At 40.4% G+C, this 22878-nt stretch overlaps 1 protein-coding gene across 1 annotated transcript in view; it reads right to left on the reverse strand.

The window, feature by feature from the left end:
- The window catches only part of LOC120362166 (uncharacterized), a 76620-nt gene that overhangs the window by 50315 nt on the left and 3427 nt on the right, over positions 1-22878 (reverse strand). The window contains exon 5 of the mRNA XM_074386617.1: positions 20254-20369. The gene's annotated coding sequence lies outside the window, so the exon portion shown is untranslated. The remainder of the gene's footprint in view (positions 1-20253; positions 20370-22878) is intronic.

Consider the following 22878-nt stretch of genomic DNA (forward strand, 5'->3'; position numbering starts at 1 on the left):
AGTACAATAATTCCAAAGGAAAAAAAAAAGGCAATCTGGGGCCATTTAGAGTGTTTTTGTTAGTCTCCTTTGGTTCCGAGGAACAGCTCAAGTTACATCTAATATTAGGGGAAGGAGTTATTAGGAATGAAGAAAACAGGGATCTCAGCCCCAAAGGGCCTCGTGGGAACCCAGGAAAGGCCAAATCACCAAGCCTCTGGAAGAACAGGAGCTTCGAGAGCCAAAAGCCTCATGAGCCAGGACGTCATTAGGAATCCAAGGTTACCCCAGGACTTCAGCATCAGGAGTTTACCTCAGCTATGAGTTATTTTTGTGAATCAGCTCTCCCTTCCCTCTGTGCTTGTCGGTGTTTTTCGGTTTCTCTGCCTGCCTCTAACTGACTTCCTCATCCTTTCTTTGGAATTTGCAAACTGGCGACTCCTGACCTATTTCAGCCCGCAGACTCATTGTTGTTTGGCCAGCATGGCGCCTTCGCATTGTTGAGAATTCCGAGGCATCTGGGCGTGGCATGAGCGTGGCAGTCCGGATCACCTTGGCCGCGCCCTCTTCTCTCACTGGCACTGCCTCCCTGACTGCCAAGGGCACCTGAGTGTGGGACTCCTGCCCTGCATTTCTTCTTTACCCCGAAGCTTCTGCTCATCGTAGTTACCTGCTTTCTCATCAGTTTTGCTTGTTCTATCCCATGGGCTCTCTCTGTATTGTATATCCCTTAAGGTCCCACTGCTAACCAGTCATTCAAATTCTCTAAAGGGAGAATCTGGATCATCTCACCCATTTTTGCCTAAACTGGTCCCATTTGTTCATAGTCTAAAAAGCGGCCAGCCTATAGGATAGCTGCTTTGGGTCACGTGTCAGCTCTTTGCCCAATCAGTTGTGGCTGAGGGGCTGCCGGGCCCACTTAGACCAGAGCACCACTGTCTTAGGGCTGACCCTTCCTAGGGACTGTGGGCAGAGCAGCTACTTTTAGACAGCACCAAAGGACAGGCGGCCACCATCACTGTCCAGTGCACTGGGTAAGAATGACCAAATTCCATAAACCCTGAAAAGCCCCAGACAATCAGGCTCCATTTAGCCTTCCCAGAAAATTAACATCTATGACCGTACCAGGGAGTCGTCAAAGAAAAGTTCAGATTGTGTTCAGTTTCTTCTATTTAAGGAAGCAGTGATGTATGTACTAGATTTTGGAGTAATTTCCATTAAAAATTATTAAAGTAAAAATAATAAAAGATATTTAACATGTATTCATATTTGGGAAAGCTTGGGTTTCTTTTTTTCTCAATTTAATCTCATTTTCCTTTGAAATGGAAACTAGGAAGTTGTTGGAATACATCTCTGAACATTTTCTAATCTTGGGTTTTCCACTTACCAGCTAGCAAATTCTTTTGTAATACAGTGGCTGAATTTCCTCATCGATAAAATTTGGATAATAATAGTACATGTTTACCAGGGTTGGCACTTTTAACTGAGAGAAATCCAAATAAAACATTTAGGACAGGTACCTGGTTCAGTTAGTGCTAACAATTGTTAACTTTTAGTATTATTACTGCTGTTTTGTTGTTCTTATGTAAGTAAGGGAGCTATGTACTGACATATTAGTAGAGTTTTTTAAATGGTTGATAATTGTTGAGGTTTTCCTATTTGTACATACATAATTGCTTTTCCTTAGCACAGTGTTCTAACTCTGTCATAAAAATTGTGTATTGCATTTCCAATGAAAACAAATTGCTTCAATCAGATTGCTTTATTGTATAACAACAGGGTATTGTTTGGGGAAATCTTAGCTTATTTTAACCCTAGTGCTGGTCTACCTATCCATTAGCTTATCTTCGTGCCTAGACTGAAAGGCAACCTTCAGAGCCAGCCCCAGTGCAGAGAGTTGTCAATTTGAAGATAAACACCTTTGAAATACAACAAAAGCTATAGCTAATGCCAAAGGATTTATCTGAAGACCGTCTCTTTGGAGTCTCTGGCCAGTTCCAGGATGACTTCCTGCCTGGAAACAAGACAGGAAAGTGCTGAATGTGTGCACGCCAATAAGGCTGGACCTTGAAAGGAGTGGGACTTGATGAAACCGTTAGAATCAACAAGGGAGCTTTAGAAAACATACCAATGCCAGTTCCATCTTAAAACCAATAAAACTTTATTTTTTATTTTTTATTTTTTTGAGACAAAGTCTTGCTCTGTCACCAGGCTGGAGTGGAGTGACGCATTTTCGGCTCACTGCAACCTCTGACTCCCTGGGTCAAGTGATTCTCTTGCTTCAGCCTCCTGAGTAGCTGGGACTACAGGCACACACCACCAAGTCCAGCTAATTTTTGTATTTTTAGCAGAAACAGGATTTCACCATGTTGGCCAGGATGGTCTCTGTCTCCTAACTTCGTGATCCACCCACCTCGGCCTCCCAAAGTGCTGGGATTACAGGCGTGAACCACTGTGCCCAGCTAGACCAATAAAATTCTGAAGTTCCGAGGTGGAACACAGGAAAGGGAGAAAGCAAGCAGCCATATTTTTAAAAGCTCTCCAGATGCTTATAATGTGCAGTCAGGGCTCAGAACCCCAGTGTTCTAGGGCTTCAACTAATTTGCTTCTGCTACTGAGCGCTACTCAGAAGAGAGGCTACCAGGTAAGTACAGAGGAAAGGAGAAAATAAGACATCACCCAAGAACTTGCTCATCATATAAGCCTTGTCAGCAGTTTAGTAAGCCTTACCCTCTGCTCAGCACTGTGCAGAAACTGAGCAAAGGGCAAAAAGAAGATTGTGATTAATATTGCCTGCCTTCACAGAGCTTTCAAAACAGCTGTCGAGTCAAAATTAGCACAAAAGAAATGGTGGCAGAACCATAAAGCATTATGCTGTTGCTATGATGCTCTGAGGGTTTGGCGGGGAGCAAGGTGAAAGTCAACAGGGAGGAGGTGGAACCTCCTGAAGATGAGAAGGATTTGGCACAAAGGGAGCACGAGGAAGTGCAATATAAGCACAGTGAACAGAATGAGCAAAATCAAAGAAAAAGCATGGTGTGAACACAAGCGTGACAGACTAGTCGAACTGGGGGGCAGGGGGGATGTTTATTGGGCAGTAGTAGTAAATACACTTGGATAATTTCAGTAAAGTGAGACCAAATTTAGAAGACTAGGGTACTAGACTGAGTAATTTAAACATGCATTGGGGAACAGGAAGTCATTATGGGGTTGTAAGTAAAGACAATGTGTTTTGTGTTTTTATTGTTGTTTATAGACAGGGTCTCACTCTGTTGCCCAGGCTGGAGTGCAGTGGTATAATCATAGCTGACTACAGCCTTGAACTCCTGGGCTCAAGTGATCCTTCCACTTCAGCCTCCTAAATAGCTAGGACTACAGGAGATGCCACCATGTCCAGCCATTGTTTTGAAAAATTTTTAGGGCTGGGCACGGTAGCTCATGCCTATAATCCCAGCACTTTGGGAAGCTGAGGGAGTTGGATCATGAGGTGAGGAGTTCAAGACCAGCCTGGCCAAGATGGTGAAACCCCGTCTCTACTAAAAATACAAAAATTAGCTGAGCATGGTGGCAGGTGCCTGTAATCCCAGCTACTGGGGAGGCTGAGGCAGACAATTGCTTGATCCTGGGAGGTAGAGGTTGCAGTGAGCCAAGATCGTGCCACTGCACTCCAGCCTGGGCAAGACAGCAAGACTCCATCTCAAAAAAAAAAAAATTATTTTAGAGATGGACTCTTGCTCTGTTGCCCAGGCAACAGACAGAAAAGTAAAAGGAGTCAGAAAAATATTATGCATAGTCTCTAAACACAAGTGACTGCTGCTTTGACATATTTCTTTTAGTTCTAATATATTTTTATATAGTGCTGATCTCACTTTATCAACAATTTTGAATCTTGCCTCTAATATACAGTGTTAGCATTTTCTCATGTCATTAATAGCTTTAAGCTTTGCTTCTGTAGCTATGTGACCTTCCTTGGTATAGATGCACTGTGATTTACTTCTAAGACAACAGCTGTCTTTGTCCATTTTGTGCTGCTATAATATAATACTGCAAGACTGAGTAACTGTCAAATGATAGAAGTGTATTTGGCTCATGGTTCTGGATCTGGGAAGTCCAAGGTTGAGTGGGTACATCTGATGAGGGCCTTCTTGCTGCATCATTACATGGCAGAAAGCATCACATGGACAAGAGGAAGAGCAAAAGCAAGAGCAGACAGACCAAACACACTTTTATGACAAACCCACTCCCATGTTAACCCACTCTGTTAATGAGGGCAGAGCCTAGGTTTGTTCTTTTTTATTTTTTTTACATCCTAGAAATAGTAAGAAGGAACAAATTTTAAGAGTTAGCAATATACTGAAGGTGAAAAAGAGAAAAGATTCAAAGTTGTCATGTTCTTGGCAAATGTAAATAAGATAAAGCCAAAAAAAGAACCCATAAACAAAATGAAACAGTAAACAGCAATATAGAAAAAAAATCACAACACATATGACAGAAAAGAGGCTAATTTCCACAAAATGTAAACAGCTTGTACCAATCAATAAAGGTGAACAGCCTAATAGAAAAATGGGCAAAGGAGATGAACAAACAGTTCTAGAAAAGGAAATACAAATGGGTTTTAAAAACAAAAGATAATGAACTTCATTCACAATTAAATATACAAGTTAAAATGAAAATGAAGCATTTTAACAGATTTGCAAAGACTAAAATGTTAAATAATGCACTTTATTAAAGAGGATGTTGGAAAATAGGGAATGCATACATTGCTGATAAGACCATTTGCCTTATCAAACTGATTTATGTGATCACTTGTAGGATAATTGGACAATAGATATTATATTAGCCTGTTTTCACACTGCTATAAAAAACTTCTCTGAGACTGAGTAATTTATAAAGGAAAGAGGTTTCATTGGCTCACAGTTCTGCATGGCCGAAGAGGCCTCAGGAAACTTACAATCATGGTGGAAGGAGAATCAAGCACCTTCTTCACAAGGTGGCAGGAGAGAAAGAAGTGCAAGCACGGGAAATGTCAGACACTTAAAAAACCATCAGATCCTGTGAGAACTCACTATCATGAGAACAGCATGGAGGAAATTGCCCCCATGATCCAATCACTTCCTACCATGCCCCTCCCTCAACAATTGGGTATTATGGGAAATACAATTCGAGAGGGGATTATGGGGATTACAGTTCAAGATGAGATTTGGATGCGGACACAGAGCCAAACCAAATCAGATACTAATGTGGAAAGTGGACATATCCTTTAACCTGGCAATTCTACTTTTAGGAATTTATCCTACAGATAATTTACAATATGTGTAAAATAATATATAACCCAGATAATTCTTGCAAGTGTGTTTGTAGGAGCATAATATTGGAAACAACATAAGGTATGCCAATAGGAAATTATTTAGGTAATATATGGTCTATCTGGAAAGTTAAATATCATGCAGCCATTAAAAAGAACAGTGTGGCATTGTAGGTATTGATATATTAATAGTAATTCTCTGAGATATATTTTTCAGTAAAAAAGCAGGGTGCAAAGGTTAGTACTGTGTAAGAGGGGTAGGTAGGGCTGGGAGGATACGTATAGATTTATTTGTATGTGCACATACTTGCTTTTGATCAATACATATGAAACTGATAATAGTTGTCTGCAGGAGGGGCACTGAAGAGGTGGAAATTAAAGAATAGGATTTAAAAACAGACTTTCACTCTACTCTTATTCCTTTCAAATTTTGTGCCATATATCTGGTTTTTGTTTTATTTTATTTATTAAGACAGGGTCTCACTCTGTTACCCAGGCTGAAATGCAGTGGCATAATCATGACTCACTGCAGCCTTGACCTCCTGGGCTCAAGCAATCCTCCTGCCTTAGCCTTCTCAGCACCTGAAACTACAAGTGCATGCCACGGTGCCCAGCTACTTTTTTTTTTGTAGAGATGGAGTTTCACCATGTTGCCCAGGCTGGTCCCAAACTCCTGGGCTCAAGCAATCCTCCCACCTTCACCTCCCAAAGTTCTGGGATTACAGGCATGAGCCACCATACCTGGCCTATATCTGTTTTTCTATTCTAAATAAGATGTCCTGAAAGGAGTTGCAATGGGAAAATATCAAGAGGACGATGGCTTTTCTACATTATGTGAAATCAAGGTTCAAAAGGACAGCCACGTGAATTCTCTCCAAATTGTGATTCAGACATAGCTTTGTTAGTCAGTGCTCTTCCCTGTGAGCCCAAGATGATAGGGCCTGTGAATGTTGTCTTTCTTACTGACTTGCCCCTCACCTGACCCATATGCAATGTGCTTAATAAGTATGTTAGATACTAGATTAGGATTCTAACCTAAAGAGTAGAAAAGTGGAGGAGCCATGGATAGAAATGGACAGATCAATGTGAAAGGAAGACTCAGAGACAAAAAGCATTTAGGAGTGAAAAGAAGGTTCCCTGCAAAAATGTTGCAAGGGAGTCAGATTTCAAAAAGACCAGCTCAGAGCCTTGGAGCCAGTCTGCGCTTTTCACATTAAGACTATATACACAGTAAGAGTCTCAAGAGGGTTGTGGAGAGAGATGAAGCTGGAGAGGTGGACAGGGCCAAGTTTTCATGGGCCTTAGAAGCCATGGGAAGGAGAGAGAAGAAGTTAGAAACTGAAAGAACAAACAAATTGTTCAGACTACTTTGGCTTCAAGAGATGGAGAGCTAAATAAAATAGGTAATTTATTGGCTTGGGTAACTGGAAAGTCCAGAGACTCAACAATATCATCAGGATATTCTTTCTCTTTCTCCACCCTCCCCCACACCCACTTTTCTGTGTTGGCTTTATTCTCCTGCAGACTCTTTCCACATGTTGGCTTCTGGCAACTCCAGCTTTGCAATTAACACATAAGTGTCCCCAACAGTTCATAATCGTTCCAGTAAAAATCTCAGTACTAACTCATATTGGACAACCTGTGTCATATTCTGATCCCTAAAATAATCACTATTCCAAACACTAGTAGGTCAGGCAAAGATCGTATGATAACCCTTACAGGTCATGACTTTAATATTATGAACCAAAAGTGAGGGAGGGATGGGTCCCCAAAGAAATCAGGATGCTGTTTCCAAACACAAAGAAGCTGAATAGTTGAAAATAATAAAAATAATAACAGTCCATTATGGGCAAACACAAGATCAAATGACAGTTGTTCCCTTCCTTAACAAAAATTGTAAAGAACATTTGGAGGCAGAAAAAGTTAAGATGCTAGAGAAGGTTGGAGAGATTGTGGGAGCAAACTCTGGAAGAAATAGAAGGGATGGTGTTTGGATGGAAACGTTGTCAGTAGAGAATAATTATGGACTCTAAGAGCTAAGAAGGATCCTGGAGACCCTCTAATCCAACCTCCCCCACCTCTCCTATTCAAGCGTCCCCCACTGCCTCCTCCCTCCAAAACAAATTAGGAGCCCTTACGTGACCATTTAAGCTCTACTTGAACATATTCAGTAACAGATAGTTCATGATTTTGGAATGCATTTAATTTTTTTCATTTGTCCAAATGTATGGGATACATGAGAAAATAATTAATTTTGTTCTCATATGAGTCTGATTCTTTAAAATGTCTGCTTTTCATTGAGCTTAATTAAATCTAGTACTCAGTGTGCCCTCTGAATTAACAAACCATGAGGCTACTCCTTCTTTCATCAGACGATCCTTTAAGCGTTAGAAGACACTTCACTTCTGCTCCAGTCTTTTCTCTCTTAGCCAAGTACAACCAGTTCTTTTGACCACATATCAGGTGACATGGTTTCCAGACTTCTCTTAACCTAGTTGTCTGTCTTTGGATTCATACTAGTTTGCATGTGTCTCTCTTTAAAATGTGCTTAAATATAAGCCTTCAGATGAGGTTCGACCACTGCTGAGTCGAGTGGAACCACTGACTTCCTTTATCTGGACACTATACATACCTTGCTAATGCAACCTAAGATTTTACTGGGTTTTTGTTTTTTTTTTTTTCATCACTGTATATAACTCACTCATTTTGAGCTTATGACCATTAAAATCCCCAAGTCTTTTTCCTCATGAATGGCTGCCAAGTCAGGCCTTTTTAAATTATGTAGGTGGTATTTTTTGAGCCAAAAGAATAGAACATCGTAATGTGTGTGTTTGTATACATGTATGTGTGTATATGTGCATGTGTGAGATGAGCTTTCACCTGTGGTTTCAGGTCAGTCACTGCCAACCTTTGCACCCACTTTTGCTTTGTGCCAGCAATTGTAGATGAATGAACGCTTTGGTTTCTATAAGCTGTACCACCCCTCTTCCACAGCTGATTAAAGGGTAGCAGCCAGGACAGCTCTGGAGGGACCTAGGATTAGTCACATCAGGCCTGTGCTTTAGAGAAGAGACATCATTGTGGAGCCAAACTAATAAACCTTCCATCCCAGTCCTAGATTTCTAGATCCACCCCCGTATCCTGAGCAGAACTGAAGCCCTTTGTATTCTAGCTGTGTCATCTGGGGGTCCTGATTCCCTTATGAACTCCTCACCTGGTTTATAGAAGACCCTTTACACAAGGCTATAACCAACTTCCTCTATTTGGAAAGATCTACCTGATCTAAGATTTGCACAAACACTTGCTGTCTTAAAATGTTAATGCCTAGAAGTCCCCTCCTACCCTCTGCCCCAAGCCCCTTAGACTAGAATCTTTGCATGTAAACAGACCACACAATAAACTAAAGTTCACCTTGTCCCTTGGACTTGATAATTTCCACTGCTGATCTCTCCCTGGCAGAGGCTAGATCTTTTGATTCAGTGAGTCTCAGCCCCAACACTGCCACAAGGTCCTAAGTACCTTGAGGCTCTGGGAAAGTGCCAGTTATGATAATTAAAGAGAATCTGCAACTGACACACTGAGGGTGTGGCAGAAGGTGGAGTCCTCCCTGACCCAAAGAAAGGGAGGCATATTGTGCAAAGAATGGGAGGAAAAGAGTAGATACCACCTCCCCTTTCATCTCACCTCCCATAATGCATGCATTCAAGAGCAAAGGCAGCCACTCTTATAAAAGAACTGAGTTCTCAGACTCTCATCATGATGCCAGGCTCTTACCTCAAACATTTGAAGAGCCTACCTGTTTGCTAGGATTTACGTCTCAGTTTTCTCACAAATCTCTGCAATAGCTGTCAGATTGTGTCAACAGCAATAAAGAAATGATATATTTGTGCTTCTTACTCACGTTTTCTGAGTCCCTGGAGAAGAAATGGTGCCTCAAAGAACAATGGTGAAGCAGAATCATCCATGATGCTCTCATCACCTTTCTAAACTTGTTTTGTGTGATTCCCTTTTTGTGTTACTTTCAAACGAGAAACCAGATGTTTTCCTAAAGAGAAATTTCTAACACCCTCTTTCTGAAAAACAAGACACTGGAACTGAGGGACCATCCACTCAGGATTTCCCAGGTTATGACCACAATAAAGTCTTGGATGACATCACTGATAACAGAGAGGTTTTCAAGAACTGATGCAGTAAGTAGCATATAAGAAGTAATTGTGGCTGGGCACAGTGACTCATGCCTGTAATTCCAGAAATTTGGGAGGCTGAGGTGGGCAGATCACTTGAGGTCAGGAGTTCAAGACCAGCCTGGCCAACATGGTGAAAATCCATCTCTACTAAAAATACAAAAATTAGCCAGGCATGGTGGTGCTTGCCTGTAATCCCAGCTACTGAGGAAGCTGAGGCATGAGAATCACTTGAACTCAGGTGGCAGAGTTTGCAGTGAGCCAAGATTGTGCCACTGCACGCCAGCCTGGATGACAGAGTGAGACTCTGTCTCAAAAAAAAAAAAAAAAAAAAGAAAGAAAGAAAAGAAAAAGAAAAAGAAGAAGTCATTGCTAAATCTAACAGGGCATTTTATAAGAATTCCTAGATACTCAAACACTCTTCCTTACCAATCCAAAATTAGTAAGCCAGAAAATGAGAATAATTTTTCTTTACATGTGTTAGCTAGGCTAAGATTAAAAACTGAAAAAGCAAACCAGAGATGTGTGGGACTTTTCTTCATAGCAAAATAAAAAGTACCTGGAAGACAATCCACATAAAATCATTTCAAGAGAAGTAATGCTGACACATCTGCTGAGCGACTGTTAATCAGAATGTTTAGACCAGATCCAAGGACGTCAACCCATGGCTCCTCTGCTGATTATTTTGGGACAAAACCAATTTCAAAAGGAAAAGAAATATAAGATAACACTCAAAGAAACCCTGCCAATTCTGAGTTTGAAAATATTAGCAAATGTGCTCAGCACTTCTTTCATCAAAGAGAGTCGAAATACAGTTTTGGGTTTGATATGGACTGTTTAAGAAGCTTAAAATAAGTATCATTTATTTCAGAATAAAAAATATTAAGGCCCTTAAGGAGTAAGGTCTTGGAAGAGGGAAAAAAGGAATAAATTCAAGAGCTCATGGGAAGGAAATAAGGTTGGCTCTTCCTCCTATATAGAAGGAAAGACAGAGAAACTTGAAGGGAGAGCAGGGAGAAATGGCATGGGGCAAAGGTAGATAAGGGGGTCAGTGCTTTCCCTTTTATTGAATGTTCTCAGTAAAGCAGGAAAGGGGGAGGGGCTACCTCAGTTTCCCTCACTAGACTACAAGATCTGTTAGGGCAGGGACTGGATCTGTTCTGCCCCTACCATAATGCCTGCCCTTACTGTAATGCCTGCCTAGCACAGTACATAGCATATTTTTGATTCTTAATTAGAATTTGTTAAATAAAAGGAATGAAAGAATGTGGGAATTTGGGACTTAGAAGAATAAAAAATGCTGGGAATTGCTATGTTAAGAACTGTGCTCTGGAATCAACAAGAAATGAATAATGAAATCGCTAAACTGAGGTTAGGTGGTATGCATGTAAGGAGAATTGAATCAGCATTTTTCTGAAGTTCAGAAGAAAGAACAGAAAAAACAGGCAGATGGGAATTGGCCTGACCAGCAGAGTGGAATGGAAACAGGGTAAGAGAGTTTTGTATGCATGTGAGGGTGATGCAAGCCAGGCTGGAAATGGGGTCAAGGGTGGAGACAGACTGAAAACAGCAATATACTGGCAAAGCCATGAGATTACAGGTACTTTCGAGGGCTTTAGGCAAAGAGCATAAAACACCAGGATAGCAGCTAGCACACAGCTTTGTAACATATAGATTTGTAATATGATAAGTATCCAACTCAAATATGTACTCTGAATTCTGTGAGTGTTCAGACATGGGCCGTGTCTGATGTGTTTTCTCTAGTAGCTCCATTGTTTAATTAAATGAATTTTAAAAAGAGGAGAGAAGGAAGGAAATGAGTTAAAGTCATGTGTGACATGTGTTATATCTGTAGAATTTATGAGCTTAGATTTTACGGATACAATTGTGTGTGTGTGTGTGTGTGTGTGTGTGTGTAATACATATTCACACACAAATACATATACCATCCATAAACATCCACAGATATTTTCTGCAATATCAGGGTTGATAACAATGACTAGAAAATGTGTTTGTTGAGTTGTGTTCAATCTTCCATGCTATGGGATGGGGCCAAGATCTGGCAAATATAGGCTGGGATTGAGGACCCACAAGTTGACTAGAGGTGTGATGCTGCCAGGGCAGAGAACTAGATCCGAATTCCTGGGTATACACAAAGCTGAAACGTCTTGTTCACAGGTCACTTACTGCAGAGAGAGGACCTAGAGTGGACAAGGTATGGTCTCACCAGGATCAGAGACCATGAGACTGGCCAGGTCAAACAGAGGGGCAAATTAGCAGACACCATATGGGCCAATCCAGAATTACTTCGTAATTTTATAATTTATAAATTTACACAGTTGCATTGTAACTACTTTGTGGAAGACTCAGAAACCAAACCCTCTGCTAAAACCCTTCAGGCTTTTAAGTTCTCTGCCTTTAGTATCAAACACATTTCTCCTTTTAGGATTTTCTATTAAAAATCAATGCTTTTAAGCTGAGCGCAGTGGTTCATACCTATAATCCCAGTAATTTGGGAGGCTGAGGCGGGTGGATCATCTGAGGTCAGGAGTTTGAGATCAACCTGACCGACATGGTGAAACCCCGTCTGTACTAAAAATACAAAAACTTTTCTGGCTGTGGTGACAGGTGCCTGTAATCCCAGCTACTGGAGAGGCTAAGGCGGGACAACCAGTTGAACCTGGGAGGCGGAGGTTGCAGTGAGCTTCCCACTCGTGCCATTGCACTCCAGCCTGGGGGACAGAGTGAGACTCTGTCAGAACGAAAGAGAGAAAGAAAGAAAAAAAGAGAAAGAAAGAGAGAGAGAGAAAGGAAATATGCTTTTAATCAATTTTTCTATCACCTCTTGTTAAAATGTCTTGGCATAAGATTCTGTTTATTTGTTTTGAATTTTCTTGAAGCAAACACATAGATTCGCATTTGGGTTTCTCAAGTTGGAAATTCTTCATTGGTGAAAAATCAATGCAAAGGTATGTTAGAAGCCTAATTAAAAGAAACATTGATTCATAACCAGATGGGGATAAAGTGGGAGTATGGTTTGGACAGAGGAGACAATGAAAGGAACTTTTACTCTCCTGCAGATTTCCTTAGCCTTTAAAATGTAGTATTTCAAGGTAATCCATTGTTTGTTTTAAAGGGAAAAAAAATCCACATTTGTTTTCCTGTTGGGTCTATAAATCAGTAAATATTAAGGTGGAAACAAAAGAAATACTTCTTTGTGATTAATCATCTACTTTAGTCATCCAAACTGTCTAATTTGATTGTGTTGCAGATTGTACTTCTGAAAATAGTCTCAAGTATTGTTTCTATACCTCAAAATGCTTGCCACTAAATTATTCCTCTTCAATTCAACACTGAAACATAGAGAAGATCATTTAAAAGAGTTCATGCGATGTATAGAACTAACTTTATAAATCTAGATTGGGCATCCTCCACTGTAAAAAATAAATTATAGCAGCAACTTCAGTGTGTGGGAATTTTATTTTAACAAAGCTATCTCAAAATCACAGCTCTGTAGTAATTGTTCAGTTTTTCCTTCATATCTTTGGGATATATTGTACAAAGTTTTACTTTTATCACAGGACACTAAACCCTTAGAAACAATTTGAAATTAAATACAGATCTCTGGGGGCCGGGTGCGGTGGCTCAAGCCTGTAATCCCAGCACTTTGGGAGGCCAAGGCGGGTGGATCACAAGGTCAAGAGATCGAGAACATCCTGGTCAACATGGTGAAACCCCGTCTCTACTAAAAATACAAAAAAGTAGCTGGGCATGGTGGCATATGCCTGTAATCCAAGCTACTCAGGAGGCTGAGGCAGGAGAATTGCCTGAACCCAGGAGGCGGAGGTTGCGGTGAGCCGAGATCGCCCATTGCACTCCAGCCTGGGTAACAAGAGTGAAACTCCGTCTCAAAAAAAAAAAAAAAAAAAAAAAAAAAAAAAAAAAAAAAAATACAGATCTCTGGCCCCAAGACCACAAAGAAATTTTTCTCCCTTGCTGAGTTATCCAACCATTTAAAAATCTTATTTTCTTTGATTGTTGATAGGAATGTTGGCTTGGCACAGTCATTTTACAAACAACTTTTGATGTTTACTGAAAACTCCCAAGTATGAATTTCAACAAGTTAACAAAGGGTCCTAAATTTTCCCATCCAGCCCTAAGTATCAGCTGATACGTTCAAGTTATTACATGTCATCTCTTGCCTATCTTTTTATACCACACCAACTTTCAGTTAACCATTGTGGGTTCTGACCACATTTGCTAGGAAATAACTATTTAAATATGTCTTCCCCTAACACATTTCTAATGGGATTCCCCTGGCAAAGGTAGATGGGATTTTAAAAACTAGAGCCGTACTAGAAACAGAATTGTTTTTGGTAATTGCTGATGAGTTTCTTGGCTAGCATACATGCAGTTAACATGACAATTCTAAGAATGGATGGCAGAAAAGAAGGGTGAAAGACGGTCATCCTGCAAAAACAGGCTGTCCAGCTTCAGCAGGAGTTATTTTCTACTTAGTTGCCTTTCTCTACTGTTTTCTTCTTACTGTTTCAGTGCTGAGATTCTGCCAAGAATATGAATTAAATACAATATGAAAGAAAAAGGAAAACATAAAGATAAAACTTCCAAAAATGACATTACAGGGAAGAATAAAGTTTTCTTTCTCCCTTATCAACTTTCTCTGAAATACCATCTTCAAATAGAAGCCATGGAGTTTCATATCCCATCATCTTAAAAGAACACTCTAGGTAACAGTTCATATTTATGAGCATACCTCATTTTATTGTGCTTTGCTTTGTTGCACTTCACAGATTTTTTTGTTGTTTGTTTCTATTTTTGTTTACAAATGGAAGGTTTGTGGCAACCATGTATCTAGCAAGACTGTTGGCAACATTTTTCCAGCAGCCTGTGCTCATTTCATGCCTCTGTGTCATATTTTGGTAATTCTCACAATATTTCACACTTTTAAGTTATTATTATATCTGTTATGGTGATCTGTAATCAGTGATCTTTGATGTTAAATTGTAATTGTTTTGAAGTGCCATGAACCACTCCCACAGAAGACAGTGAACCTAATCAATAAATATGTGTGCGTGTGTGTGTGTGTGTGTATGTGTGTGTGTGTTCTGACTGCTCTACTGACCAGCATTCCCCCATCTCTCATCCTCTTATTGAGCCTCCCTATTCTTGGGAACACAATATTGAAATTAGGCCAATTAGTAACCCTATAATGGCATCTAAGTGTTCAAGTGAAAGGAAGAGTCGCACACCTCTCACTTTAAATAAAAACTAGAAATGATTAAGCTTAATGAGGAAGGCTTGCCAAAAGCTGAGATAGGCTGAAAGCCAGGCCTCTTATGACAGTTAGCCAAGTTGTAAATGCAAAGGAAAAGTTCTTGAAGGAAGTTAAAAGTGCTACTCCAGTGAACTCATGAATTATAAAGTGAAACAGCCTTATTGCTAATACGGAGAACGTTTAAGTGGTCTGAACAGAAGATCAAACCAGCCACAACATTCCCTTAAGCCAAAGCCTAATCCAGGGCAAGGCCCTAACTCCCTTCAATTTTATGAAAGCTGAGAGAGGTAAGGAAGCTGCCAAAGAAAAGTTTGAAGCTAGCAGAGGTTGGATCACAAGGTGTAAGGAAAGAGTTTGCTTTGTACCATAAAAGTACGAGGTGAAGGAGCAAGTGCTAATGCAGAAGTCGCAGCAAGTTATCCAGAAGATCTAGCTAAGATCATTAATAAAAGTAACTATAATAAACAACAGATTATCAATATACACAAAACAGACTCATATAGGAAGAAGATGCCATTTGGACTTCACAGAGAAGAGAAGTCAATGCTTGGCTTCAAAGGAGAGGCTGACTCTCTTGTTAGGGACTAACGCACTGGGGGACTTTACATTGAAGCCAGTGCTCACTTACCATTCCACAAACACTAGGGCTCCTAAGAATTGTGCTAAATTTTCTCAGGGTATTGATAAAGAAAAAAAAAGAATTTTGCCGAACCTACTTTACATGTCCACTAGAAACAGAATAACAAAGCCTGAATGACCACGTATCTGTTTACAGCATGGTTTACTGAATATTTTAAGCCACTGTTAAGAACTATTGCTCAGAAAAAAGATATCTTTCAAAATATTATTGCTTACTGACAATTCACCTAGTCACCCAAGAACTCTGATGTACAAGGATACTAATACTGTTTTCATACCTGCTAACACAATATCCATCTGCAGCCTACGGAAAGAAGAGTAATTTCAACTTTCAAGTCTTATTATTTAAGAAATACATTTGGTAAGGCTATAGATGCCATAGACAGCGATTCCTCTGATGGATCTGGACAAATTGAAAACTTTCCATAAAAACTCACCAATCAGAAAGCTATTTGTCACCCATGAGAAGAGTTCAAAATATCAACATTAACAGGAGTTTGAAAGAAGTTGACTCCAACCCTCATGGATGACTTTCAGGGGTTCAAGACTTCATGGCAGGAGGTAACCACAGACGTGATAGAAATAGCAAGAACACTAGAATTAGAAGTGGACCCTAAGATGTGACTGAATTGCTGTAATCTCATGATAAAACTTGAACAGGTGAGAGCAAAGAATAGTTTCTTTAGATGGAATCTACTCTTGGAGAAGATGCTGGAAACATTGTAGAAATGGCAACAAAGGATTTAGAAGATTTCATAAACTTAGTTGATGAGGCAGCAGCAGAGTTTGAGAGGATTGGTTCCAATTTTGATAGCAATAAAGTATTTCTAAATTAAAGTATATACATTTTTACACATAATGCTATTGCACACTTAATAGCCCACAGTACAATGTAAATATAACTTTTATATTCGAGGAAACCATAAATTTGTGTGACTTGTTTTATTTGCAATAGTTGTTGTCTGGAACTGAACCCACAATATCTTCAAGGTATGCCTGTATTGAGCTATTACTAAGTGCCAGACATTGTGCTAAATGCTTTATATGTATTACTTTATCTAATCCATATAGAAACCCTATGAAGAAGGTATTTTTATTATCTTCATTATGAAGATAAGAAACAGGTCTAAAGGACCTTGATGTATGAACATTCATCACCCTGATTTAGTCATTTTAGACCTTTTACTGGAAGGGCTCTGAGACTCCAAATGCACCTGTTATTTTTCCACCTAGTGAATATTAGCACCTATAAGTGTAATCAGAATGGGGAAGGAGGTTGGTTATAGTATTTTTCAACTTTTAAAACAGTTTCTTCAGTAATTCTGCTTCTAGGCATATACCCTAGAGAAACTCTCCTGCATGAGCAAGAAGATACAGGTATGCTCATTTACACAGCATTCAAAATGAATAAACTAAATTTCCATGTATCAACATAGGTAGATCTTGAAAATAGTGTTGAGTTTTGCTGTTGTTGTTGTTGTTGTTGAAAAAAGAAAGGCTAGGCCAGGCGCGGTGGCTCAAGCCTGTAATCCCAGCACTTTGGGAGGCCGAGGCGGGTGGATCACGAGGTGAAGAGTTCGAGACCATCCTGGTCAACATGGTGAAACCCCGTCTCTACTAAAAATACAAAAATTAGCTGGGCATGGTGGCGTGTGCCTGTAATCCCAGCTACTCAGGAGGCTGAGGCAGGAGAATTGCCTGAACCCAGGAGGCGGAGGTTGCGGTGAGCCGAGATCGCGCCATTGCACTCCAGCCTGGGTAACAAGAGCGAAACTCCGTCTCAAAAAAAAAAAAAAAAAAAAAAAAAAGAAAAAAGAAAGCCTATAAAATGATGCATTCAGTATAAAATCATTTAGATAAAATTTTGCTTAGTAAAAACTATTTAAAACATAAAACAATAGAATATGTTATTTGTGAATTTGTACTTATGTTATAAAAGTATAAAAATGTGAACCAGATTGGCCAGGCACAGTGGCTCACACTTGTAATCTCAGCGCTTTGAGAGGCCAAGGCACCTGAGGTCAGGAGTTTGAGACCAGCCTGGCCAACATGGTGAAACCCTGTCTCTACTAAAAACACAAAAATTAGCTGGGCGTAGTGGCAGGTGCCTGTAGTCCCAGCTACTGGGAAGGCTGAGGCAGGAGAATTGCTTGAACCCAGGAGGCAGAGGTTGCAGTGAGTCAAGACTGTACCATTGCACTCCAGCCTGGGCAACAAGAGCGAAACTCCGTCTCAAAAAAATGTGGTGGCTCACGCCTATAATCCCAGCACTTTGGGAGGCTCAGGCGGGTGGATCATCTGAGGTCAGGAGTTCGAGACCAGCCTGGTCAACATAGTGAAACCTCTTCTCTACTAAAAATACAAAAATTAGCCAGGCGTGGTGGCGGGCATCTGTTATCCCAGCTACTCAGGAGGCTGGGGCAGGAGAATCACTTGAACCCGGGAGGCAGAGGTTGCGATGAGATGAGATTGCGCCATTGCACTCCAGCCTGGGTGACAGAGTGAGACTCTGTCTCAAAATACAAAAAGTGAACCAGATAGTTAAAACTTCAGGATAACAGTTACCTGAGGGAAGAAAGGAATGGTGCTGTAGGGGAAAGTGCAAAGTCGGCCTCAACTCCATTTCTATGTCTCATTTCTCTTGTTTTAAATAATAATATGAATATGAGAAAATTTAACATTTATTCTTACAGGGTCTACATGGATGTATTACCTTATTTTCTGAAAGCTTTTGTATTTAAAAAAATACTTCCATCCTAAGAAAAATATATATTCTTGCTGAAAAAGAGCCGGAATCACCACAAAAAACATAGTCTCACTAAAATTTTAGGTTACAAAATTTTTTTGAAACAGGTTTAACTATAAGCCCAATTTATCCATAAAGTAATTTACTAAGCCATCCATAGAATGCCTACCTTTGAGTCTTGGAAATTCAATGTGTCCTCCAAAACAAACTAGTTGTAAAATATATTCCTCAGTAATTTGATTATGGTGAATTTCTTTATTCAGCTTTACATTAGCTGCAAACCACAGGGTGCTAGTCCCTATAACCTCTCACCACATTATCCAGGGCAGCAGGAAGAACAACTGCCTGGGGATTGCTCTGGGCTGCATGCTTCTGGCCACAATTCCTCCTTGTGGGTCACTGTTATCATCTGGACTGTGCATTCCCAAATCTGATTCCTCCAGCCATCCCTCTTCTCTCCCTTTCTCCATTTCCAACAGCATAGGATTTCACTTTGAGGGTAAACAACCATGAATGCTATCAAATTAGGCTATGTAAATCTGGGAGTGAGTGTTCTTTGTTGCATTATTGGGTATCAAGGTTCTGGGTCATATCTAAAAGTACTCCAGCTTAAAAATTAATTTAATCTCTTGTTTGTTTGCAATCATTTCACTCTTTAGATAATAATGTAGTTGAGTAATGCTAATGCCAGCATTATTTGAAGTGCTACTCATTACTTACAATTATATTTCATAAGTGTGGAAATTATTTTGTCTATACATTTAAATATAATCCTGTTCAGTTATGTAACAATCAGTACCCATTTTTTTGTGGGCATGTATTCATACACTTTTTAAAAAATATTTGCCTTGTTTCAAAATTGATAAAAAGACAGTCTACAAATATACATAAAATAAAGCACCAGAAAAATTCAGTGTGAAGGCATGAAGAAATGCGGACACAGAATGTAAAAGCCAAGAGTGAGTTAAATATATAAAATACATCCTGTTAAATATTATACACAGACCGGAAGGAGACTACATATAAGGCTCTAAGCTTTCTCACAGCCAAGGGAAATACTGTCAGTTCCACAATTAGGTTTCCAGAAGACAAAAACAAATGGGAATAATAAACAAGGGAAACACAACTATACCAGGTGCTAAAACCAAAAAAAAATATTTTCCAGATATTGTTAGAGAGAGTAAATATAGCAACAATTTCATGGCTCCTAGAAATCCCTTAATGAGGCCTGAAGTATTATATCACAATCGATTGTTTAAGGAAATCTCAGGGGAGAACAGAGCCATGACACGGAGTCAGGGGCAGAGGGTGAGGAGGGGTAGTCTAGGCCTTATCCAGGGGCTAAAATGTCACAACAGTTGCCCTTGACATGAGGTTCATTACCAGGGTGACCATGTAATTTATTGTCTAACCCAGGACCCTTTGAGAATGAAAGAGGGTACTATTAATAATCAGGCCCCCACCATAGGTGTAAGGTATGACTGTCCTGGGCAAACTGCCACATATGGTCACTCTGAGTCATTGCTCATCACCTGCTAGCATCCTGCCCCAGCACATCCTGCCACTATAGACCTGGTGAGCCAACCTCATCCTGTCAAACATGGAGTGAGTCTAGCTTAATCTGGAGGAGGCTCTGGGGGATTCTATCCAGGTCATCAGCACAGTGTGGGCTTGTCTGTGAGTCAGTCAGACAGGGAAGGGAACCAAGAAAGACTGGAGTAGGCAAACGGGAACAGTCACCTGAGGATCCATCAAGAAGAGGTTTGGGCATATGTCAGGAGAATGGGTGAAAGGAGAAACAAGATTATAAGTAATTGCATAGGTTCCATGAAGAGGAAAGAAACAATTTCCTTTCCCCCTGGCACTCTCTCAAGGGCCCTGTGAGAGATCTAGTGGAAGAAAACTTCCTAAAGTTGGGATATTATCATAATGGCTGAAACACTTATGCTGTGGTTCTCCAACATGGATATGAATTACCAGGAGAGTTTGGAAAACTAGATTCTAGCACCCCAACCCCACCAATAATGATTCTATTAATCTGAGATGAAACTCAGAAATCTATTTTAACAAGCGAGATTAGTCAGGCATGGTAGGTAGCACATACCTGTAGTCCCAGCTACTCAGGAGGCTGAAGTGGAAGGATCACTTGAGCCCAGGAGGTCAAGGTGTGATCACACTGCACCACTGCACTCCCACCTGGGCAACAGAGTGAAACTGTGTCTGAAAAAAAAAAAAAAAAAAAAAAAAGAAATTGGACCAATTACTCTGCTGAGAAAAAAACTGAACCAATTCAGAAATCTGTATATTTAGCCACATAGGACAAGAAGGAGAGTCAAGAAGTAGGACATTCCAATGATCAGTTGTACCACATGAGAATCTCCCAAGTCTTCCTGGACAAGGCCCAAGACTGCCTTCCGTAGCCAGGCAAAATAATGGTGGAGGAAGCTCCCAAGCTCCCATTCATTCCTAGTTGCATTTTTTTTCCCAGTGAAATATAAGGCCAAGCTTCTTGCCTCTGATGTCCTGAAGAAGAATTAATGGTACCCTGTCCTGTGTTTATATCATATGTACTTTATTGGCCCTTATATCAGAGTGATTATATATATATACAAATATATATTTTTTCTTTTTTTATTTTGGACACACAGTCTTGCTCTGTCACCCAGGCTGGAGTGCAGTGGTGTGATCTTGGCTCATTGCAACCTACACCTCCCAGGCTCAAGTGATCCTTTCACCTTAGCCTCATGAGTAGCTGGGATTAGAGGCGTGCACCACCACGCTAGGCTAATTTTTATATTTTTTGTAGCGATGGGTTTTGTCATGTTGCCTAGGCTCAAATGATCTGCCTGCCTCAGCTTCCCAAAGTAATGGGATTACAGGCGTGTGTAACCGCACCAGCTTAGAGTGATTCTCTCTGTGTTAGTTTCCAAGGCAAGTTTACAAGCTGCTCAAGGGCAGTGACAATACCAGATTGCTGTCCCGAGGCATCTGGGGTAGGCGTGTCATGTGCATCACTAAGCTTCTTTGCATGCTTCCTTCTTCTCTCCCTAGGTGTCAGGCATTAAGCTCTCTGCCTTCAAAGTTTAGTGGGAAAGGCCTATAAATAATGAAGTGCTTTATATAGAAAATTATAGAGGTAAGCATAGTTGCTGTGGAACTAGAGAACGTGAGGTTGATTTAGCCTGTCAGGACCAGTGAGAGCTGATAAACATGAGCCAGGCAGAGGAGAAGCCAGGGGGCATTCTAGGCACAGTAGCATCCACAAAGCTAAATAGCACCTACAAAGAGAACAAGTTAGCAGGGTGTGTGAAAGAAAGAAGAGAAGGAAGAGAAGAAAGGATGGGGGAATTTGTGGTACTGTGAGTAGCTTACTGTGGCTAAAGAAATGTTCGCTTGGGCTGTGACTGTGACACAGCAAAGGGGCTGAGAGCAGGGTTAAGAGAAGAGCATGAGCTCTGCAGGAGCCAACCTGCTGGATGGCCCAAATCCCAGCTCTGCCACTTAGCTACGTAACTTTCAGCAAATTACTTAAACTCTTGTGCCTCAGATCCTAATTTAGGACCTGCAGGGACTCTTTATGATAAACTAAGTGGCTTAATACCTATAAAGCAATCAGAATAGTGTCTGTCACATAGTATGTACTCGAAGAGTAGTTCTCGGCTGGGCACGGTGGCTCGTGCCTGTAATCCTAGCACTTTGGAAGACTGAGGTGGGCAGATTACTTGAGCCCAGGAGTTTGAGACCCACCTGAGCAACATGGCAAAACTTCATCTCTACAAAAAATACAAAAATTAGCCAGGCATGGTGGTATGTGCCTGAAGTCCCAGCTACTCAGTAGGCTGAGGTGGAAAGATCACTTGCGCCCCAGAGGTGGAAGTTACAATGAGATGAGATCGAGCCACTGGTTGACAGTGAGACCCTGTCTCAAAAAATAAAAAAGATTTAAAAAGTTATCTTGCTCTTACCACTTTTATTCCATTCCATTCAAGTTCCACTGATTATACCTCTAAAACAAATACCAAAACCATCCACTTCTGTCTCCATACTCTCCATCCTGGTTCAAAGAACTAAGACATCTTTATTGGATTCCTGGAGTAGCCTCTTAACTGGTCTCCCTACTTCCACTCTTGCTCTGCTTTAATCTCATCCACAGAACAGCGTGAGTGATCGTTTTCAAAGACAAATCAGATGTCATGCTACTTAGACACCTATTGTCTCATCAAACTTCATACCAATCATTTAGAATTCTCCTTACCATACCTAAAAAGGTATTAAATAATCTGGCTCCCTCCTACTTTTCTGACCATACACCCCCCACGCCCACATCCTACTCCCCTCCCTTTTACTATGTTCAGCCTCTAGCTGCCTTGAATTTGACAAGTGTTTCTGGCTAAGACCTTTGCATCTGCTTGCTGCTCCTCTGTCTTCCTCACCTCTTAACTAGTTTGCCTCCTTCTTGTCTTATAGAACCCAGCTCAAATGTCAGAAGAATTGATGTTAGTTTGAGAGACAAAACTAAAGTTACAGCCTCTCTGGTTTCTGTTACTCTGGTAAATGTATTTCCTTTTCAGTATTTTTTCTTCTTCATTCCTCACCCCCCTATGTAAGCATGATGCTAATGGATATATAGGATTTTTCATTGCTTTAGTCCCATTGCCTGTAACAGCAAACACTCCATCCCCAACATAGTAAGCACTCAAATATTTATCAAATTGCTGTTAAATGAATT

The sequence above is a fragment of the Saimiri boliviensis genome, chromosome 15 (genome assembly GCF_048565385.1).
Source record: "Saimiri boliviensis isolate mSaiBol1 chromosome 15, mSaiBol1.pri, whole genome shotgun sequence".
In the NCBI taxonomy this organism is placed as follows: Eukaryota; Metazoa; Chordata; class Mammalia; order Primates; family Cebidae; genus Saimiri; species Saimiri boliviensis.